Source organism: Phyllobates terribilis, unplaced genomic scaffold, assembly GCF_046119375.1.
Source record: "Phyllobates terribilis strain yellow unplaced genomic scaffold, ASM4611937v1 Scaffold_1__5_contigs__length_1240528914, whole genome shotgun sequence".
NCBI classification, from domain to species: domain Eukaryota; kingdom Metazoa; phylum Chordata; class Amphibia; order Anura; family Dendrobatidae; genus Phyllobates; species Phyllobates terribilis.
The window spans coordinates 990260768-990277554 of NW_027362761.1; the positions used below are offsets into that span (position 1 = coordinate 990260768).

Consider the following 16787-nt stretch of genomic DNA (forward strand, 5'->3'; position numbering starts at 1 on the left):
AATTTGAAGAGGTCAAGTAAAGTGTTCTAAAGCATTGTATAGTATGTGCTTGTAGTAATTCAGCTATGCTATAATCCATAGGAATGATCATGACTTTTAAGTGACTAAAAACATTTACCCTAATCCAAAGGTAAAAACAACGTTATAATATTGTTGATACAATCAGTGGCTGGTGGGCATGCTGATATTTTAGGCTATATGGTGATAGAGGAACTATTTGATACCTTATTTTATTATTTTTATTTACAAATATAAGATAAATATTAGTATTAAATGTTTTCTATATTTATTTGATGCTTTTTAAATATTTTTTTCTTTATTTTCAAAAAGAAAGACATTGATAATTGACAGTAGACAAAAGAGTAGTAACAGTTGGTACAATCTCCAGGACACTTCAAGCAACAGAAACCCCATTAAAGGCGCTGTTTAAAATCTAAACATTTAGGTAAAAATTGAAATATCATATAGAGAGGTTGAAGTCGTAGTAGAATTCTTTGGGATATTTACCATATTTTTTGGACTACAAGACGGACCGGACCATAAGACGCACCTAGGTTTCAGAGGAGGAAAATAAAAAAATATAAATATAAGCAAAAAATGTGGCCATGATGCACTTTTAAGGGGGAGGGGGTCTTCTGCTGACACTGGTATAGGGGTAATGTCCCCCAATTCTGACAATATCCCCAATCATGGTATATATGCCGCCCCCCTTCCTTTTACACGTGGTCCCCATCCCCATCCTGGTATGCCTGGCATCCCTCCATCCTGGTATGCATGGCACCCCTAATCCTTATCCTGGTATGCATGGCACCCCTCATACCTATCCTGATATGCACGGCACCCTTCATCCCTGTCCTAGTATGCATGGCACCCCTAATCCCTATCCTGGTATGCATGGCACCCATCATCCCAGTCCTTGTATGCATGGCACCCCTCATCCCTGTCCTGGTATGCATGGCACCCATCATCCTTATCCTGGTATGCAAGGCACCCCTCATCCCTGTCCTGGTATGCATGGCACCCCTCATCCCTGTCCTGGTATGCTTGGCACCACTAATCCCTATTCTATTATGCATGGCACCCCTAATCCCTATCCTGGTATGCTTGGCACCCCTAACCCCTGTCCTGGTATGCATGGCACCCCTAATCCCTGTCCTGGTATGCATGGCACCCCTAATCCCTGTCCTAGTATGCATGGTCCCCCTAATCCCTGTCCTGGTATGCATGGCACCCATAATCCCTGTCCTGGTATGCATGTCACCCCAAATCCCTGTCCTAGTATGCATGGTCCCCCTAATCCCTGTCCTGGTATGCATGGCACCCCTAATCCCTGTCCTGGTATGCATGGTCCCCCTAATCCCCATCATGTTGCACATTAAAAAAAATAAACACTCCTACTCACCTTTCTTCTCTCCTCCAGCGCTGCATCCGGTCTGCCAGCACTGATCTCTTCATGTTAGCTGGGCATGACGTCACTGCCATGCGCGGCTCACAAGGAGAGATCAGCTGCCGGAAGTCACTGCTCCCCACGCCGGGACTGTGTGCGCGGGGAGCAGTGACTTCACTCTCCTTCATAGCCGGCACACAGCGGAGCCGCGCTGCGGCAGCTGCTGCTGCTGCCGGCTATCTCCTGTGCCCGCTCATTAAAGGGCATGAATATTCACCCCCTCCCCACGCCCATGGGCGTGGAGAGCGGTTGAATATTCATGCCTTTTAACAGTGGGCACAGGAGACAGCCGGCAGCAGCAGCAGCCGCAGCGCGGTTGCACTGTATACCGCTATTAAGGAGCATGAATATTCACTGCTCCCCACGCCCATGGGCATGGGGAGCTGTGAATATTCATTTTCTTTAGCAGCGGGGACAGTGTAGGCTGCAGCCTCCTGTGCCCCGCTCCTCCACCGATACCGCTCCCCCCACACCACACATAAATATACACCCCCCCCAACATTCGGACTATAAGACGCACCCCCCATTTTCCTCCAAAATTTTGAAGGAAAAAGTATGTCTTATAGTCCGAAAAATACGGTAAATCCTAGAACGTCAGAGTTGAATTATTGTACCTTTTATGTAACTTGTATAAAAGTAAACAGAACCAGCAATGGAAGGAAGGGAAGTAGGTTGGAAGCCTATCTGCTTGGGAATACAGTGAGTGATTTGTTATATGTACGGTATGTAATATCCATACAAAATGTATTGTACAGTATATATGGAGTACTGGGGGTTTTGTAGGTTTATAGTCAGGAATGTGAGTAACTAATTATACCAAACGTGTGATCATTTTCATATTGAGGAAGCACGGTCTCAAATTATCTCAAACAAAATTAGCTTGAAACTAGGTAAAGAATAGCACTTCTGAGAACATCATAAGAGGCGTTGTTGATGCTCATCAGGCTGGAAAAGGTAACAAAATTATCTCTAAAGCATAGGATCTCCACCAATTCACAATCAGATTATGAAAAACAAGAAATTCAAGAGTTGTATAGTCCATGGAACCCAAAGTAAACTCTAAACAACTGAAGACCTCTCTCACATTAGCTAATTTTAATGTTCATGAGTCCACCATCAGGACAACACTGAACAACAATGATCTGAAAAAAAGAATGGACAGCACCTCTAAAAACATACGTTGATCTAATGCCTCTCGGCAAAAATATATACTGTAAAACAGAACATAAGGTTCTTAGTTTAACATTCTGATCAGACTGTATGAAGCCCACTGCCACATCACGGCAAACCTCTTAGTGGGTCCTATTATCTCCTACCTAAACGGGAGCGGAGCCATGTGCCAACCACCACTGCAGCGACAATGTACTAGCAGGACGGGCGGCCTGGTGCCTCACAGCACCCATGCTGCAAGACCGAGTCCCCATGACTCCTGGCAATGCCGCCCCACAAGCACAAAACCACAGCAACAATGACCGACACACCGCACCAACACCACATGAAAGGAGCATTGTGACTCACCTTCCTCAAGCTCTCAAGTGAGAGCAAAAATAGGCTAGACCCTCTTTGCAGTCTCCTGCTAATTAAACAATGATGTTTTGCATGGCCAGATTGCTTGGAAAAAAAGCCACTTCCCTCCAAAAAGAACATTTATGCTCATCTACAATTTGCGTAAGGTCACCTGGACAAGCCAAAAGGCTATTATAACAATGTTTTATGGATGAATGAGCCCAAAATAGATTCTTTTTTATATAAGGTCATCGCATTTTTGATGAATTGCCTTCTCTGGCCAATTATATGCACGGGCATTGCCATTGGAGAGGGCGGCAAATACGTAGATCGATTTCTCAGCTCAATTACATCATTTGTATGATACTGTGAAAGCTCTGTCAGTAATAGCCTGGAGGTAGGAAGAGGGCTTATAATACTCAAACAAGCAGAAGAAGACCAAGTGCCATATACTGTTCCTCTGAACATGTGCCTCATTGGCATAAAACTTCCATGGCTAAATAACAGAAAAAATGGATTTCTTCACAAAATGTATCTTTATCAGTTTCAAAGCTCTATTTTTTCATTGTTTTTGATTAAAAGTCCAAAATCCTGCTGACATGTCCTCTTTAAAGAAGAATAAAGTTAATGTTCCGAAATGGCCAAGTTAGTATTGACCTTAATTCTATAAAAATTTTGAAGAAGAACCTGAAGCGAGCATTCTGGGAACCCATCTGTACATCAGAGTTGTAGTTGTTTTGCATGGAGGAATCTTTTTTTTTACCTAAGGTACATCTCAATATTTATAAGTAAAAAATATTCATAACAGCTACAATGTGTCAAAATGGAGAATAACTAGTGCAGAGTTTTTGACTCTTTTGATTAAAATCATTGTTATAAATATGAGTTCCAGTCATCATGGTCCTAAAAATCTGATTTTATATTATTTAGGCAAGCAGACTAATTCTGTTATTTAGGTCATTTGTACAGGAATGTCCAGGATACTTTTAAGGTTAAAGGGAGACTGACATTAGTATTTAATCCCTTATCACATCATTTAGAGGGAGGAGTAGAAGTTCCTATTCTCCTTCTTTATGCTTTCCCTCTACAAGCTGTGATGTTAATAATATACTGTAGGCATGATAGCAGTATGTTGTTGGAATGATTGATAGCCATCTTGGATTTGTTTAAGTAAACGCATGCTGCAATTAAACGAAGGTTTTAAAAATATCAAACGATTGATTATTGATCATATAGCATGAAAATCTATATTAGGAGGTTGATCGATTGCAGCTAGTACCTCGGAGGGATAAATTCTGTTGTCAGGTTCCCTTTAAGAGATTCTTTGGTCGGTGCTCTGTAGTGAGCTGGCAGGCTCTGGCTGTTCTGTGATAATTGAGATAGAGCCTGTGACAGAAATGATAACGCAGGATTGTGTTGCCACCTTGTGGCCAGAGGTTGCACCTGCACCGGATGTGATGACAGAGAAAAAGACTGAGTCTCCTGTGTCCCTCCCTGGAGAGTCACGTGAGCAAAGTGAAAAAAAAAATAAAGCGCGCGGAGAGTCTGAGGTGGTCTATAAAAAAGAACCAGGATGGTGTGCAGGTCCTCGTGTGTGCCGTAGAGGATACTCTCAACGTGGTTTCTGTTATCTGACACCTTATCCTCAGAGTTTTCCCCAGCTTCCGCACTGCAGAAGGATTCAGCTGTTACACTCCCCACTACTGGAGTGTGAACCACATAAGGGAATCCACAAGAGCTACTACCCGGATCAGAGAGACTGTAAGCGGGAACTCTGGCGAGAGGCCGAAGTATTCCTTCCCTTCAGCGAATTCTGCTGTTCCTGTTTTCTTCGGCTGGGACGCCTTCCTGCAAAGACAGACAGGCCTGCGACGGGGGACACATCCTTCTGGAGTAAAGGACTGGTAACGTGTGAGTAGGGACAGTGAGGGTCAGCTTATAAGTACACGTTATTGCTGTGAACATTTACGGTTGTCATTTACTGTGTTCTGCTGTGTTAAAAATGTATACAAGTAAAGATACGGTTATCAAGGTAGAGTCTGTGTGTGGGGATCTTGCAGGGCCAGATCATGGATATCAACGCGTGGCCTTGCCCACGGTCAATTCAGCTCCATTTAAAGTTATAAGGGTTAAACGTTGACCAGTGATTTCTCATTTTTCCAACAAAATTTACAAATCCATAATTTTTAGGGACCACATCACATTTGAAGTGACTTTGAGGGGCCTATATGACAGAAAATCCCCAAAAGTGACACCATTCTAATAACTGAACCTCTCAAGGGGCTCAAAACCACATTCAATAAGTCTATTAACCCTTCATATGCTTCACAGGAACTGAAGCAACATGGATGGAAAAAATGAACATTTTACTTTTTTTCACACAAATTTTACTTCAGACCCCATTTTTTTTATTTTCACAACAGTAACAAGAGAAAACGGACCACAAAATTTGTTGTGCAATTTCTCCTGAGTACGATGATACCCCATATGTGGGGGAAAATCACTGTTTGAGCGCACGGCAGGGCTCGGAAAGGAAGGAGTGCCATTTGGCTTTTGAACGCAAAATTGGCCCATGTCACATTTGGAGAGCCCCTGATGTGCCTAAACAGTAGAAACCCCCCACAAGTGACACCATTTTGGAAACTAGACCCCTCAATGAACTTATATAGATGTGTGGTGAGCACCTTGAACCCCTAGATGCTTCACAGAAGTTTATAATGTAGTGCCATAAAAATAAAAAATCTAACTTTTTCCAGAAAAATTATCTTTAGCCCCAAATGTTTTATTTTCACAAGGGTAGGAGGAGAAAATGGACCCCGGGAATTGTTGTGCAATTTTTCCTGAGTACGCTGATACCCCATATATGGGGAAAAATCACTGGGTGCATGGTAGGGTTCAGAAGGGAAGGAGCATTTTTTGACTTTTTGAATCTAAAATTTGCTGGCCTAATTAGTGGACACCATGTCGTGTTTGGAGAGCTCCTGATGAGCCTAAACATTGGAAACCCCCAACAAGTGACCCAATTTTAGAAACTTCACCCCTGAAGGATTTTAAAAGGGGTATAGTGAGCATTTTGAACCCACTGGTACGACACAGAATTTGATAACATTAGGTCGTCATATTGAATATCTTGTCATTACTGTTGAGCGCAAGTGCTCTTGAGTTTGCATTGGTTGCTTGGGTATGCTCGTGGGAGCTCGAGTGAGATTCTCGAGTCCCTGCCCCACATGTTTTGCGGCTGTTAGACACCCCCCAAAAAAATGCGTGTATGGCAGGCAATCTCTGCATGTTTTTTTTTGCTGCATAACAGCTGTGAAACATGTGGGGAGGGGACTTGAGCACCCGTGATACTTGGTGCATACCTGAGCACCTGATGCAAACTCAAGTAGCGAGCACTAGCGAGCCCAGGTAGCTGAGACCCTGGAGATTTTTTGAAGCTGGGGGATGCTACACTGTTATTTTTCAGCGCTGTGAAAGAGCGGCGCTGAGGAATAAGTACACTTAACTGTTGCCATGAAAATGCATTATGGCGGTCGTTAAGGGGTTAAAACTGAATTTCCTGAAAAAGGTGTTCACCCTTTAATTCAGATTTGTAACATCTAAACAGTTACTCTCATAGTAAATAAATAAATGGTAAATGTTAGAGTGGTGGCTGTGTTCAATGTTATTAATTTACATAATACAGATAATACAGCTGGAGACCTTACAATCCATGCTGCTTACACAAATCTTAGAAATAGTCTTAAAGGGAACCCGTTACCATGAAAATGCAGTCCAATCGGCAGGCACCATGTTATAGAGCAGGGGGATCTGAATAGATCGATATTTAGTCGGTCCTGTGGGTGGTCCTATCAGTGACTGATAGCTATTTCTGTATACACAACTATAGAAAATAAATCTGTCAATCATTAATAAAACCGCCCACTGGACCGAAAATTCCAGAAAAAGCAGAGGATTAAACCTCAGGTTATACTGAATCTTTTCTCACAAAATGATATATCGATCTACACCGCTCTCCCAGCTCTATGACATGATGCCTGCAGATTGGACGGCATATTCATGGTTATAGGTTCCCTTTAAGACAAGTGTAGCAGGCATAGCAACTAGTATGTGTTGTGTACCTGTGATAAGGTGCTGATAACCTCAAAAATAAAACTCCAAACAATTCACGGTAATTAAGGAAAAGTAATAGCAAATGAGGGTGGTAGTGACGTAAAGCTCTATAAAAGTTGAATAACCATAGAAAAATAAAACATTGTTTAGGTTTTAACTCATTTAATCATGGTAAAGTGGGCCTTAAATGTTGTCATGTGGCCCTACGAATGATTTTTAACTGTCCTATGAAATAAGAAAAAAAAGTGAACTTTCTAAGAACAGTTTAAGCTTTTGCAGAGAGTGTCACACAGACTCGCTACAATAGTTCTACATTAGAGATGGGCAAACCCAAAATTACAGTTACTCTTTGGTGGTAAACGCCGAACATGGACTTTTCCCGGAAGTCAGTAGCAGTGTTCATAGTTCTGGGGTAAGAAGAGGATAGAGAGAGAAAGAGAAAGAGAGAGAGAGAGGAAGAGAAAGAGAGAGAGAGAGGAAGAGAAAGAGAGAGAGAGGGAGAGGAAGGGAGGGAGAGAGAGAGAGAGAAAGAGGGAGGGAGAGAGAGAGAAAGAGGGAGGGAGAGAGAGAGAATATTTTTTTTCCTTTCACAGTCCGGGTAACCTTTATTTTCAAAGGGGTTGGGTTTCTGGTTGAAGTTCGGGTACTGTTCTGGAACCCCAAACGAACTTTGAAACAAACTTCAGGTCGGACACCAGAACTTGAACTTCCACCGGTCCACCCATCCCTATGCTACATATTAAAAAAAAAGGCAGTTAATAAAACTGTACATTAATCTTTGCACTAAAAGATGCCCTAATTGTGAGGACAAATAAGTAAATGGTACATGTTGTAGAGCTTTCATGAAGCAGTGTTTTGCCGACTAAACTTCATGCAAGATATAAATAAATATTAACCCCTTCACGACCTTGGATGTATAGGTACTTCCAAGCTCATGTCCTTGCCTTTGTTGCGGGCTCCAACACTGAGCCTGCATCTTTCCCTGCACATGACAGCTGATCTGATCCGAGATCCACCCACAGCTGTTAACCAGCTAAATGCTGCTGCCAATCACTGACATTTAACACGCGCTGGCCGGAAGCGTGTCACAAGTCATGCCCATCGGAACCCCTGTCACATGATCGCAGAGCGCCAATGGATTGTCATGACAGCCTGAGGTCTGCAGAAGACAGTGTGAATCTCCTATGAATGACTTTCATAGGAGAGCGTGATTTCTGCTACACATAGCACAGGTGATCAGATTATCATAGCTTCAGGTCTCCTAAGAGACTACTGAAGGCAGTAAAAAGAAAAAGAAAAAAAATAAAAAAAATTTAAAAATACACAAAAATTCTAATCACCCCATTTTGCCCCATTCAAAATAAAACAATTAAAAAAAATAAAAAATACACATATTTGGCATCGCTGCGTTCAGAAATGTCCAATCTATCAAAAAATATAGTAAATAGTGATGAGCAAGCGTGTTCTGTTAACCCTTTCGGCGAACATGCTCGGTTGCTCGCCGAGTATTTGCGGCGTGCTCGAATGTTATGTTAGAGTCACTATGTGTGCATGATTTGCGACTGTTTGACAGCTTTAATACATGTGAGGAATGCCTAACAAATAAATATTCCTCACATGTATCAAAGCTGTCAAGCAATCGCAAATCATGCACACGGAGTGACTCAAACATAACATTCAAGCACGCCGAAGATACTCGGAAAACACCAAAGCATGTTCGTAAATCTCGAGTAACGAGCATGCTCGCTCATCACTAATAGTAAATTAATCCAATCGGTAACCGACGCAACGAGAGAAAAAATTGAAACGCCAGAATTATGTGTTTTTGGTCTCCGCAACATTGCAATAAAATGAAATAACGGGCAATTAAAACTTTGTATCTAAATAAAAATGGTATCAATGAAAACTTCAGCTCGGGCGCAAAAAATAAGTCCTTACCCAGCCTCAGATCACAAAAAATAGAGACACTACGGGTCTTGGAAAAAGGCGGTATCACCACTTAAATAAAAAAGGAACCTATACATGTTTGGTATCTACATACTCGTATTGATCTAGACAATCATATTGCGAGGTCAGTTTTTGCATTTAGTGAACATGGTAAACAAAAAAAAACAAAAACAATTGTGGAATTTCACTTTTTTTTTGCAATTTAACCACACTTAGAATTTTTGTACTGTGGACAAATCACATACAGTCCTCACCAAAAAAAGTAGCAAAAAAACACTGCAAAAACACGGAAAACTTGTCATTTTGAACACAGCATTTTTACAGCCCAGGTAGTGGATTTTGGTTGATGAAGAAAAATCGCTGCAATAATGCAACGTGTGAACATAGCCTAAATTGCAGTTGGTTGGGTTGAGTATTGTGTAAACTAGTTGAAGGTCTGTCAGTCTCTTATCGGTGACTATAAATGAAAAAAATGAAAGTTCCAAATCTAACATATTAATCTGTAAACTTATAATATAAATAGGAAAATGTGGCCCTTACGAACTAATATCCAAAAATGTATATATTTAGTAAACATCATCCAAGTCACAAGAAAACATGGATACCATCATATAAGCTATCTTACCAGCACAATATACAATTCGCTCATAATAAATTCAATGATTTCACTGAGTATATTTAAAAAAAATTAATATTAAACCGTATAGTAAATGTTAGCTAAAATGTTTTAGAAACTTCATTCAAGAAAAGTTTGCAATGCACTTATGTGGTAAACAAGTAAATATCTGTTTAGTGTGATATGAACTGTGGCATCTTTCATTTGCTGCACAGACAAACAGTTCTTGATCATTTTAAACACAGTTTGCCTTTGCTCCTTCTGCTGGATACCTTACAGTTTACCATTCCTTAAAGAGCATTAAGATAAACAACTGTAACGCTGCAGGTAGGTCTAGAACATAGGAGACCCTAAAAATACAAAGTAGAACTTGTTTGAGCATTTTAAAAGTGAAATGAAGCAATGAAATAAAGCAAACACACAAACACACATGCGCAGACACAGCTTTAGAAGAAACCTTTTGAAATTTACATTGTAACGGGTGATCTGCAGTCAGTTTAACCAGATCATCAAAACTTTGTTAAAATTAAAGTTAGTGTACAGAACCAGGAGAGGCGGGGTGCTGACCTGATCCTCCTTCTCTAGATTCTTAAATTATATCTACTTCCTTGAGATCTCTTTGATGCCGGCAGTGAACTGACATCAATGTGCCAACCAGAAGCATAGCAAAAAGAGGCCAGGCTAATTAAGAGTACAGAAATGTTGGGAGCTATGCTTTGATTGTGGTCATGTTACTCACGGAGAACAAGGTTAGGAATACTTTTTTTAAGGCTTATGCAGACGACCGTAAAATTTGAATGAATGCTAGCCATGGTTTTGGTGGATAGCACTCATACCTATGTTATTCTAAGGGGTTGTGCAGATTTCCTTTTTTTTTTTTTGGACCAAGTGGTCTGAGGAAAAAAACTGCAGCATGTATGATTTGCCTATGAAAATCGGATGGCATGTGTCCATTCAACTCTATGGGTCTCTAATGACATCTGAGTGAGATCCGATTTTCCGATTTTCAGGGACTGACATTATAGAGAAGTTGGAGAAACTTTTTGTTCTTTCCATCTCTGAGAAAATCAGATCATACTGGTCAAACTCTGATGATGGTGTGATTAGCATAATAGGAACAATATTCTCGGATGTGGAAAAAACAGTCATCTGCACCTTCCCTCAGGGACAAAGTTTGGGCATTGTTTTATTCAGGATAACACGGGGGCCACATTTGCACTCAGGTGGCACAATGTTGGAATTTTTATTTACTCAAGCCAGTATGTGGATTACATTCAGTGGGCACATAATAGATATATTATTTAATATGGAGACATATTAGCATTTATTTTAATTTAGTGGCATTTTTATTTGTCCAAGGGACACAGTCTAGGGGCAAGTACAACAAAAAGAGCGAAGAGCCAAAACCATCTAGGCACCAAATTGGACTGAATGAACCAGATGACGAAGAAAAGAAAACAGAAGAATTCTGGTATGAGAATGCATTAAATGTGAGTCTCTGAATATCAGTGTTTATTATGCAATTAACTGCCTGTAATTATTAACTGTGCAATCAACAGCAAGATGATGGCAACCCTACCCACCTACCCCTGTGATACTGTCTCTTTATCCTATAGAATGTAAGCCCATGGTTGTCCACTCCAAGGTTTACTACCCTTCTGTAGTTTGCCAGTTTACATATTTTATCTGTGCCAATGATGTATATATGTTAAGAACTTGGATTTGGTGCTGTCAGTACTGTATATACGTTATGAGCTTGGTTCTGAGGCTGTTTATATTTTTAACTTGGTTCTAGCACACTAAACTTGATTCTAATACTGTATCTGTGCCTTAAACATTTGTGTTTTGGTGCGCTGGTAAATTTGCCCAGCTCATGTCATGCAACCTTTCTTCCTTTATAAAGTTAACAATTTAACTAAATAGACTGTATACATCTATCGTACTGGATAAGCTGATTTAGGTACATAAGTAAATGATGAGTGCTATTGATTTGGAAGAGATGCATGTATTCCTTACATGACAAGTTAGTTTGCTTTGTAGATTTGAAGGAGGCACACGAATTTGGAAAAATATTGAAAATTACTTTTATATGTAATTATATCTGTTTAAATTCCATATTATTATAGAGTGAAATTGGATGCTGTAATTATATTTAGTTATAGAAGTAGGAGTATTTTTTGCAGCATCCGAGACACTGGGTACTTTTAAGTCCAAATGGTCAATATTCTCAACCCAGACTACATCTTCTGTAGCTAATACATATAAGTAGTAATGATAGTTTTCATGTAGTATTTGGAGAAATCACTAGCTTTATGAGGCTCATAAAATATTTAGCTGATACCTGGTACCAGTATAAGGTAAGATCTTACAGAGAGGACTAAGGTCTTTAATAAATTATATGAAATGTTTTTGATGTTGAGATTTTAACATAAGATTAGCATACGCACCAGATTAATATAATAGGACTAAAGTTAATGTCAATCAATAATTATACATTATTTCACTGTTACTACAAGAGTATGTAATTTAAATGTGGCCATTGGAGTTACATTTTTTTAGAAAGTACAATACATCAATTTCAAGGATTGTGGCTTAATGGGTGACACATATATGAATCAGGCATTAAACAAACCTGCAATTAGTCAAAAGCTAAATCTTTACCTCTCTAATGGCAATTTTCAGGCAGTACCCACCAGGTTATTTTTCTGGTGAAATTGAGTCCCATGGTCCCATGCCAATATGGCACCCAAAGACTAACTGGGATTACCAGAAAATAAAGAAAATCAGTGCTTGAGCAGTAAGTGAGTAATGTTTTTAAGTTTGAGACATTTACTGGAGCTAATTTAATTCTTTAAAATCTCAGAAAAACCCTATATATGTGTTTATGAAGATATTTGTGGAACATTAAAGGTACTAGTATTTGTGAGATATGTAACCTACAGTCAGGGACTCTTTCTAATACTATCAATGTGTTGTAAGCCTTCTCCCACTAAGCCTCAATGACTATTAATAGTAACTAGTGTTGAGCGAGTTTGTTCTGTTAACCCTTTCGCCGAGTATGCTCGGGCGAGCACCGAGTAGTTACAGCTGCTCGGTGTTATGTTTAAATCACTTCCATGTGCATGATTTGCGACTGTTTGACAGCTTTAATACATGTGAGGAATGATTGTTTCTTTTGCATTCCTCACATGTAATAAAGCTGTTAAACAGTCGCAAATCATGCACATGGGAGTGATTTAAACATAACACTGAGCAGCTGTAACTACTCGGTGCTCGCCCGAGCATACTCGGCGAAAGGGTTAACAGAACATACTCGCTCAACACTAATAGTAACCCATTTACTTTAATGTGGTCTGCTATAAAAGGACATGTTCAACTTTATCTGCAAGAATCCAAGATCCAAGCATCAACAAAAACACTAGTGCATGCACTCATCATCTCCCACCTTGACTACTGCAACCTTCTGCTCTGTGGCCTACCTTCTACCACTCTCCCACCCCTCCAATCTATCCTAAACTCTGCTGCCCGACTAATCCACCTGTCCCCACGCTATTCCCATGCTTCTCCTCTCTGTCAATTCCTTCACTGGTTCCCGATTGCCCAGAGACTCCAGTTCAAAACCCTAACCATGACATACAAAGCCATCCAAAACCTGTCTCCTCCATATATCTGTGACATAGTCTCCCAATACATACCTGCACGCAACCTCCAATCCTCACAAGATCTCCTTCTCTACTCCCCTCTCTTATCTTCCCACAATCAAATACAAGATTTGTCCCGGGCATCTCCCCTACTTTGGAACTTTCTACCAATATATCAGACTCTCACCTACCATGGAAACCTTAAAAAGGAAACTGAAGACCCACTTTTTGCAACAAGCCTACAACCTGCAGTAACCCTTGCTCCACCATACCACTGCTCCACCAGCTCTACATCTCCTACTGTATCCTCATCCATCCCTTGTAGATTGTGAGCCCTCGCAGGCAGGGTCCTCTCTCCTCCTGTACCAGTTGGCAACCTGTATTGTTCATGATTATTTTTTTTTATTTTTTATATGTATATCCCTTTCCACATGTAAAGCATCATGGAATAAATGATGCTATAATAATAAATAATAATATTAACACTTTATGCTGGGAATGTATTTTGCAATGCTATTTGTATGATGTGAACTGTGTTCATATGCAACTTGAATGAAAAGCTAGTTTTTTTCCTTTATTTGCTTACCCATTACATCCCAAATTTGAAATGTATCAACTTGAAATGTGATTTTTCACCTTAAGCATTAGATTCTTGTTTCTGAAATCCAAAATCTATATGAAGACTTGTTGCTTTCTACTAAATTCCTCTAAGTCCCATCCACCATCCAATAAATTTACTGTTATATTGTACAGGTCAACTATGAAGAGTAACATACTAAAAACAAATATAACATGATGCAACTTCTAAAATGTAGCAACTTTAAACAGTAGCAAAATTATCAACTGATTGGTCCAGCTCCATACATAACAAATTAACACAGTAGAAGTCGGCAATAAAAACAATGTAGTATATCCTTTATTTTGCTCTGTGTCATTCAAAATAATTTTCATAAAAAGTTCTAAACTTTTCAATAACCATAAAAAACTATGAACACATCAAAGTTCTAAGAAATGAAGCTTACAATTATTTCCAAAAATGAACTACTGTTTGTGATTAGTTGTTGTTATTATTATTATTACTGCTCAATAGTCTAGCCAAAGCAAATATTTCTATTTGATATAAGTATTCAGTGTCAGACTTCACCTTATATTGCAATATTATTACTTTGCATCCAGATCATTGAACCAAAGAACATATTGAATGGACAATACGTGTGTACAAATAGAGCCAACTATTTGGGATGGTCTGTCAGAGTGCATTATTACACTGGAGAGTCACCAAATCACTTTCTAAAATTTAAGCCGTGAATCCAGACTTTTATTCTTATTTTTTAATTTTGACATAGAATTGCTATTTTGGATTGTTTTTATACACACTCCACAGGCATCCTTACATATGTATATCTACAGTCTCTATAGAGTAGGTCTTTAAATATGATGAATATGAGTGTTTTTATATAAATCCAATTATATATATATATATATATATATATATAGATATGTAAATATATATATATATATATAGATATATATATATACATAAAAATACTTATATATGATTTCTGTTTCTCAAATATCGTGGAAGGAATATATATGTGTGTGTATGTATATATACATGTATATGTGAGTGTGTATATATATGTACACCGTATATATCTCTTCCATTATATTTGAGAAACATAAATGACATGTAGTCTTTCATATACGTGTAATGCACAATACTTATACATAAACTTCTCACTTGTATAAAATGTACTAGCTGTAGCATTTTATTTCTAATCAGTCTTTTCTTAAACATGCTACAAGTAAGGAATAAGATTTGCAGAATTATAAAACTGACACAAAAGTCAATAAAAGTGTACTTTTGCCTTTCAATCAGTAAGCAATTTCCTAAACTTCACATTAACACAAGTAACACTACAGCATCACAGGCACCAAAGGTCCAAGCACACTGTTCTCCACCCAAGAAAAGTCTTCTACCTTCTTTACAATATCGCAGTATGTAAAACATCTTCCCTCCAGCCTCCCCCGGCCTCAGTCCAGCTCTTTAACTTCACCTGCCATCAGATGCGGTCAGAAGATCGATTAAAAACTACAGAGCAAAACTGTCAAATTACCCAAGCAAGAAATCAGTGAGCAGCAGCACTTTCGTCTGCACATTACAGAGGGAGGGTCAATGTCATCCGGAGCGCAGCAGCAGAAGACACAGGCTGCGATTAATCATTTCAGGGTAAGCACTAGAGCTCATCACAGACAACAAGTTCTCTGAGAAGCAAGACATCATTTAACCTACCTTTGAGCAGAATGCACAGGCTGGATGCACTGGCTGACACAGATGCTTGCAAGCATACAATGGCACAGCAGATGACTTCAGGTGAACTTCAGCCTTCCTATTGAAGCAACATGTTTGGAAACTTTACATTTCTGCCCCTACTGGATGGGTATAAAGTGGAGATCAGGTCTCCAGGATGCTGCCTGTCACTTGTACTGTCTGCTATCCCTCTGCTATGTAGCCTGCCCCTCCTGCAGGCAGATCCTGTACTGCTGCCTGGCTGCACTCTGCCTCTGGTGCAGTGCTGGGGAGAAGTATGAAGGTGTTATGTCAGGACTTCTCCCACTGAAGTTAGGAGGAGGGGGAAGACAGAAAGGTGGGGAGGGTGTGGGTGGCAAAGCTTCCTCTTTCCTTGCTGGCTAGGAGGCTGGCACCCAGCTGCAAGCAGCCTGAAGACTGCACAGTAAGAGGGAGAATTGAGACCAGGAGGCAAATGACAATCTTGGAAACTATGAAGAAAAACAAAAAATTGAATGGGATTTTTAAGGTGACAGAATCAAGCTAGGGAAAGCATTGTGAGTGAACTTGGTGTAATGCACAGAATGCAGGAGCTGTCCGTCCAGCAGCACCATGAGCAGTGCAGTGTGTATGGTGGGAAGATTCAGCTGTGATCAGTATGGAGCTATCCTTTCAGCACCACCATGAAGCCCTGCAGATCTGTAGTGTCCTGATGGTTCTCCAGCTTGTCTTCAGATCCATGCAGCTTTGTGGTGTGGAGCTGTCCATTCAGCAGCTGTCCCTACAGAACCAGTCTGCCTTCTTTAAGCAGTGTTGTCAGGTCATGATCTGTCTACCATATTACATAATGACCTGTGTCAGCCTGCAATAAAACAACTACACCTACTGATGTGCTACTGTACTTCACTGCATAGGAATATATCATATATATTTTACAAGAAGCTATGTTCATTTTTGGATTCTTTCTCTGCTAATTAGTAAACCTGTAGCATGTATATTAAAGCATTGTTACACTCATATTTGTCATTCATTGGACTCACATATAACTGTGCGTTTGTTAACGTGTAGACCCTCCTTAATACAAGGGCTAAAAATAGTGGAAAATATTTCCTGTATTTTGTTCTGCAGATTAACTTTGAGCCGTTACATCGGTAATTCTTTTTTAATTTGCATAAATCTGAAAAATGTAAAATTAAATTAAAATTAAGCAACCAGAACTAAAAATAT

General features: G+C 39.7%; 1 long non-coding RNA gene across 1 annotated transcript in view; it reads right to left on the reverse strand.

Moving 5' to 3' along the window:
* LOC141172219 (uncharacterized) overlaps nt 1-15855 on the reverse strand; it is a 672458-nt gene extending 656603 nt beyond the window's left edge. Inside the window, exon 1 of the long non-coding RNA XR_012252439.1 lies at nt 15564-15855. This is a non-coding gene — a long non-coding RNA (uncharacterized lncRNA). The remainder of the gene's footprint in view (nt 1-15563) is intronic.
* Between the last annotated feature and the right edge of the window lie 932 nt (nt 15856-16787).